Here is a 7,500-nt window from a genome sequence, read left to right on the forward strand (position 1 = left end):
TAATGAATCCCGAAAAATTCTATATATTTTACCTTTATATAGTATTTAGGACTATTTAAAAGGATAAAATTTTTTTCGAAAATCTACATATGTATCACATGTATTATACCGGTACCCTGTCGCAATATAACATGTACGATTTGTATATAAAATAAAATGAAATTTTTTCCCTAAAATTTTTTAATGAATCCCGAAAAATTCTATATATTTCACCTTTATATAGTATTTAGGACTATTTAAAAGGATAAAATTTTTTTCGAAAATCTACATATGTATCACATGTATTATACCGGTACCCTGTCGCAATATAACATGTACGATTTGTATATAAAATAAAATGAAATTTTTTCCCTAAAATTTTTTAATGAATCCCGAAAAATTCTATATATTTTACCTTTATATAGTATTTAGGACCATTTAAAAGGATAAAATTTTTTTCGAAAATCTACATATGTATCACATGTATTATACCGGTACCCTGTCGCAATATAACATGTACGATTTGTATATAAAAAAAAAATATACATTTTTTTCTAAAAATTTGCATTAATTCCAAAAATTTTTTAATAATTTATTATAATTATTAATGTTTATTGAATAATTTATTATAATGCATAAATTTCATTTAATAAAATATGATAAAAGCAAAAAAAAATTTTTTTGGTCCCAAAATAAAAATTTTTAGCTGAAAAAAATTTTTTTTTAAAAATTTTTTTCTTTAAATTTTGATTATTCTGTAAAGTTTATGATGTTTAAAGCCATTTTAAACATTATCATATTTTGAGTTTGAAGCACCGGGTGTAATGTCTTTAATATATATGATGGATAGTGCGTGTAAGTTAATGAGATGAATGTATATCTATGTATAACAGTGTATTAGTGGTATTACGTTCAGCAGTCTCACACATATGATATAGTATCGGTATAGTATAAGTTGTTTATTTTTCATACTGTCCGTGTATCATTCAACAAAGGTGGTGTAGAGTTGTATATGGCTTGGTATGACGTTGTTGCAATTCTATGGACACTATGATATTACGGATGCACAGATAGAGGAATAACACTTATCGTATATGTATCATTTATGTATGTTGACTGTGTAATGAATACTAAATATAATAAAATAATACACTTTTTAATAGAATAACATTTGTTTCATGTTTTAGTATGATATTAAATGGTATAGAATAGGTTGTTTATTTTTCATACTGTCCGTGTATCATTCAACAAAGGTGGTGTAGAGTTGTATATGGCTTGGTATGACGTCGTTGCAATTCTATGGACACTATGATATTACGGAATAACAGAAAGAGGAATAAAACTTATTGTATATGTATCATTTATAACGTACTTTTATGTTGACAAGAATGAATGTATATCTATATGAAATAGTGTATTTTGTGGTATTATGTTCAACAGTCTTACATATATGATATAGTATGATATAGTATAATTTGTTTATTTTTCATACTCTAAGTGTATCATTCAACAAAGGTGGTGTAGAGTTGTATATGGCTTGGTATGACGTCGTTGCAATTCTATGGACACCATGATATCACGAAAAAACAGAAAGAAAAATAACAATTATCGTATATGTATCATCTATATTATTATTGTATTTTGACTATGTAATGAATGCCAAATTTAAAAATATACACTTTCTTAATAGAATAACATTTATTTTAGTATAATATAAAATGATATTGAATATGTTGTTTAATTTTCATACTGTTCGTGTATCATTCAACAAAGGTGGTGTAGGTATGTATATGGCTTGGTATGACGCTTTTGCATGTCTATGGACACCATGATATTACGAAAAAACAGAAAGAAGAATAACACTTTTCAAATATGTATCATTTATATATTTTATTAACATGAACGCAAAATATACAAAATTATATATATATATATACTCAAAATATTCTGGATGGTAATCAGTTTGGTTTATTTTGATATTTAATATTGTATTTTGGTTTTTTTGCTAGTAATGTTTCGAATATGTATATGCTGTTATTATTTTTTAGGTGTACATTGTATTAAATTGTTATCAATTATTTAATGTATGTATATAAAATAATAGCAAAAACATTTTCAATTATTATATAAAAAATTTTTTTTTTACACATGCATATTTATTAATATATGAAATTTTATCTCAGTTTTAATAAATATGTATTGAAATGAATAATAATACAATCTTATATATATTGATAATAGTCTGGATGGTAATCAGTTTGGATTATTTTGATATTAAATATTGTATTATTATTTTTGTAAAAAAATTAATGAGAATTTTGTAAAAAAACCTCTATATGTATATCTTTTTATATCAATATTTAAAAAAAATTTTTTTTTTATTAAATTATTGATTATAAATAGAATAACATATAAATTTTTTTGTCAAAGCAAGTTCATGGGTTATAAGTTTTAAACTTTACACTCCCATATGAGCACACAATATTTATATAAAAATTATTTTTATAAATAATATTACATTGACTCACCTCATACCAAGCGAGAATATTAAGTGTTATTATAACGTTTTTTATTTAAAATTAACTTTTTAAATAAAATTAAAAAATAAATGACGCTTTCAATCTAGCGACGAGTATGAGAAAATGTTTGAAATATTTTAAGACCCATTTGGTGATGGTCTGACAAAAATCATAATTATTATTTTTTTTTTTTATTCAATAATATTTATTATGAATAACATGTTATATATTTCTTTTTGTAAAAGCAAAAAAATTATATAAATGACATAATAAAATATATATTTGAAAAAAAAAAAAATTAATAATAATATATATATCTCATATGTTTTTTCTATTAATTTTAAAACAATAGAGATATAAAAAAAAAAAAATTTATATCAGTAATGGGTGAGACCATCTGATATTTAAAATGAAATTGTAATAATATTATTATATATTAATAATTATTGTATGAAAATTTTTTTTCTTATAATAAGAAAACAAAAATATCATGTATATTATTATATATTTAATATTATAAATACAAATAGTTCCCTGGTTGATCCTGCCAGTAGTCATATGCTTGTCTCAAAGATTAAGCCATGCATGTCTCAGTACAAGCCAAATTAAGGTGAAACCGCGAAAGGCTCATTATATCAGTTATGGTTCCTTAGATCGTACCCACATTTACTTGGATAACTGTGGTAATTCTAGAGCTAATACATGCAAACAGAGTTCCGACCAGAGATGGAAGGAATGCTTTTATTAGATCAAAACCAATCGGTGTAAATTTTAATTTGCATCGTTTAATTTGGTGACTCTGAATAACTTTAAGCTGATCGCACGGTCTCGTACCGGCGACGCATCTTTCAAATGTCTGCCTTATCAACTGTCGATGGTAGGTTCTGCGCCTACCATGGTTGTAACGGGTAACGGGGAATCAGGGTTCGATTCCGGAGAGGGAGCCTGAGAAACGGCTACCACATCCAAGGAAGGCAGCAGGCGCGCAAATTACCCACTCCCGGCACGGGGAGGTAGTGACGAAAAATAACGATACGGGACTCATCCGAGGCCCCGTAATCGGAATGAGTACACTTTAAATCCTTTAACGAGGATCCATTGGAGGGCAAGTCTGGTGCCAGCAGCCGCGGTAATTCCAGCTCCAATAGCGTATATTAAAGTTGTTGCGGTTAAAAAGCTCGTAGTCGAATCTGTGTCCTACACTGTTGGTTCAATGCTCGCATTGTTTAACTAGCATGTTATGTGGGACGTCCTACCGGTGGGTGGTACAGATTATGTATAAAGTATATTTTAGTGTTATTATTTATTTAATGCATTATATATATTTTTATTATGTAATTTGTCGTAAGTGTTTAACCGTTAAGAGCGGTGGCAGCCCCCAATTGCAATCCCGTCGCGGTGCTCTTAATTGAGTGTCGAGGTGGGCCGGTACGTTTACTTTGAACAAATTAGAGTGCTTAAGGCAGGCTCAAATTTTGCCTGAATATTGTGTGCATGGAATAATGGAATAGGACCTCGGTTCTATTTTGTTGGTTTTCGGAACTCCGAGGTAATGATTAATACGGACAGATGGGGGCATTCGTATTGCGACGTTAGAGGTGAAATTCTTGGATCGTCGCAAGACGGACAGAAGCGAAAGCATTTGCCAAAAATGTTTTGATTGATCAAGAACGAAAGTTAGAGGTTCGAAGGCGATCAGATACCGCCCTAGTTCTAACCATAAACGATGCCAGCTAGCGATCCGCCGAAGTTCCTCCGATGACTCGGCGGGCAGCTTCCGGGAAACCAAAGCTTTTGGGTTCCGGGGGAAGTATGGTTGCAAAGCTGAAACTTAAAGGAATTGACGGAAGGGCACCACCAGGAGTGGAGCCTGCGGCTTAATTTGACTCAACACGGGAAACCTCACCAGGCCCGGACACCGGAAGGATTGACAGATTGAGAGCTCTTTCTTGATTCGGTGGGTGGTGGTGCATGGCCGTTCTTAGTTGGTGGAGCGATTTGTCTGGTTAATTCCGATAACGAACGAGACTCTAGCCTGCTAAATAGACGTACTTTACCGGCATCTCAAGGCCCATCGGCTGTTTGTTTCCCATTTCATTCATTTTCATGTGTGTTATGTATTGTATTTATATATGCATGTATTTTTGAGATTTAACGATCAAGATTATATTTTGTATATATTGTGCTTTATGTTGCATATGTTATGGTGTATGGGTACGCAGTTTTTTGATGTGGTTTTTACTGCCGGCGTACAAATAATTCTTCTTAGAGGGACAGGCGGCATTCTAGCCGCACGAGATTGAGCAATAACAGGTCTGTGATGCCCTTAGATGTTCTGGGCCGCACGCGCGCTACACTGAAGGAATCAGCGTGTCCTCCCAGGCCGAAAGGTCCGGGTAACCCGCTGAACCTCCTTCGTGCTAGGGATTGGGGCTTGCAATTGTTCCCCATGAACGAGGAATTCCCAGTAAGCGCGAGTCATAAGCTCGCGTTGATTACGTCCCTGCCCTTTGTACACACCGCCCGTCGCTACTACCGATTGAATGATTTAGTGAGGTCTTCGGACTGGTACGCGGCAATATTTCTGATATTGCCGATGTTGCTGGGAAGATGACCAAACTTGATCATTTAGAGGAAGTAAAAGTCGTAACAAGGTTTCCGTAGGTGAACCTGCGGAAGGATCATTAACGATATATATAAAATATATTTATTTATATTTTTTGTATTGTTTTTAAATATTCCAAAAAATAAAAATATTATTGATAAGAAATATTTTTTTTAACAAAATAACATATTAATATGTAATTTTCTCAAAATATATAATAGTAATTATGTGTTAAAAGAGATTTATTTTGGTTATGATATCATATTAAAGTAATACGCCAAACTTTTTTTATACACATAATATATCTATACATATAATATAGAGAATATTATATAAATATTAATAATATATTTGTTACATATAAAATATTTTTATATTCAATATTATTATTATTATTAAACAATAATTATTAATAAAATCTATAAATAATTTCTCTTATAAAAAAGTGAAATTAAAAATAGAATATATTGAAATTATTTGTTTATATGTATATAATCTCTATTAAGAAAAATAAAATAAGATTATAATTGATATAATCTATATTTTTATTTTTCTATGTTATATAATAAAAATAAAGAAAACACAAGATAAAATTTTTTTAAAGAATAAAATTTATTTCAAATTTAAATTTCTTTATGTTTTGTCTTGATATTTCTTTTTTTTTATTAAAAGTTATTATGTTAAAAAACAAACCCATTTGTTTTGTACCATATTAATATTATATATATTTTTATGTAGAAAATAATTTATAAAAAAAAAATAAATACATTTCTATAAAATATACCAAATATTAATTATTATATCTAGCTAGCACTAACAAAAATATCAAAAATGTTATGTATATATTTATTAATACCATAATATCTTTAATTTATATATATATATTTAAAATAAAATATATAATTTATATTCTAGAAAAATTTTTTTATTTTAAAAGAATTTATAAAGATATATAAATTAATAATTTTATTTTTTATATTAAAAATAAAGATTATTATTAATAATAATACTTACATTTAAAATTTAAAAAGATTACCCTGGACGGTGGATCACTTGGCTCGTGGGTCGATGAAGAACGCAGCTAATTGCGCGTCAACTTGTGAACTGCAGGACACATGAACATTGACATTTCGAACGCACATTGCGGTCCTTGGATACTGTTCCCGGACCACATCTGGCTGAGGGTCGTATACATTATATTAATATAATAAAAGATTATTTTACATAAAATTTTTTTTATGAAAAAGAAATTTATCAATAATTAAAAAAGAAAATTTATTTTTTCATATTTAATTAAATTGATAAATAAAATTTTTATAAAAGAAATGTAAAATTATTTATATATGAATGTTTTACGCCAAATATAAGAAAAAAATAAATATAAAATGTTTTTAATAGCATTTAAAATTTATATATTTTTTATTATTTGTCGACATTTTTAAATTAATATATCAATATTATTTTTTATCATTTATATATAATATTATAAAACTTTATGTTAATAATAATATTAATAATAAATGATATTAATAATATATTTTTAAAATATTAAATAAAGAAGAATAAACAAAAATATTATATATTAATATTTTGTTATGGAATATTTTATTTGTAATAAAATTTTCAATATACTCGAAAAAAATTAATATATATAATTATTTATTTTTTATTTTCTTCTCTTTAGATAAATATAAAAATAATATTATATAATAATATTAAAAAAATTTGAGTATGAATAATTAAGAAAATTGTTTACTTATAAAATATAACAAAAACATAATATATAAAAAAAATTTTTGTTTTAATACTTCTAAAAACTTTTACGACCTCAGAGTAGGTGAGATTACCCGCTGAATTTAAGCATATTATTAAGCGGAGGAAAAGAAACTAACTAGGATTCCCTTAGTAGCGGCGAGCGAACAGGGATAAGCCCAGCACTGAACCCCGTGGCTGATAAACAGACACTTGGGGAATGTAGTGTTTAGGAAGATTCAATATAAACCTATTGTTATATAATACATCCAAGTCCATCTTGAATGGGGCCATATACCCATAGAGGGTGCCAGGCCCGTAGTGATTATTATTGATGATAGGTGAATCTTTCCTTAGAGTCGGGTTGCTTGAGAGTGCAGCTCTAAGTGGGTGGTAAACTCCATCTAAGGCTAAATATTACCACGAGACCGATAGCGAACAAGTACCGTGAGGGAAAGTTGAAAAGAACTTTGAAGAGAGAGTTAAAGAGTACGTAAAACCGTTCAGGGGTAAACCTGAGAAACCCGAAAGGTCGAAAGATGAGATTCATTTACTTTTTATCGTTAATCAACCAATTTGTACTAGCATGTGACAAAAATTTTTATTAGGAATTTATTTTTAGTAAAAATATATGCACTGCTGTAT

The 7,500-nt window shown here is 28.3% G+C and overlaps 3 non-coding genes across 3 annotated transcripts in view; all 3 read left to right on the forward strand.

Moving 5' to 3' along the window:
• The first annotated feature begins 3,029 nt into the window (after nt 1-3,029).
• LOC123304175 lies at nt 3,030-5,185 on the forward strand. The gene has a single exon (XR_006536221.1). It is a non-coding gene; the product is annotated as a small subunit ribosomal RNA (ribosomal RNA).
• Nucleotides 5,186-6,136: 951 nt separating this feature from the next.
• On the forward strand, nt 6,137-6,291 carry LOC123304181. Its single transcript, XR_006536227.1, has one exon. It is a non-coding gene; the product is annotated as a 5.8S ribosomal RNA (ribosomal RNA).
• Nucleotides 6,292-6,926: 635 nt separating this feature from the next.
• LOC123304179 overlaps nt 6,927-7,500 on the forward strand; it is a 4,577-nt gene continuing 4,003 nt past the window's right edge. Inside the window, exon 1 of the ribosomal RNA XR_006536225.1 lies at nt 6,927-7,500. This exon is cut by the window's right edge and continues 4,003 nt beyond it. This is a non-coding gene — a ribosomal RNA (large subunit ribosomal RNA).

Source organism: Chrysoperla carnea (assembly GCF_905475395.1).
Source record: "Chrysoperla carnea chromosome X unlocalized genomic scaffold, inChrCarn1.1 SUPER_X_unloc_28, whole genome shotgun sequence".
Taxonomy (NCBI): domain Eukaryota; kingdom Metazoa; phylum Arthropoda; class Insecta; order Neuroptera; family Chrysopidae; genus Chrysoperla; species Chrysoperla carnea.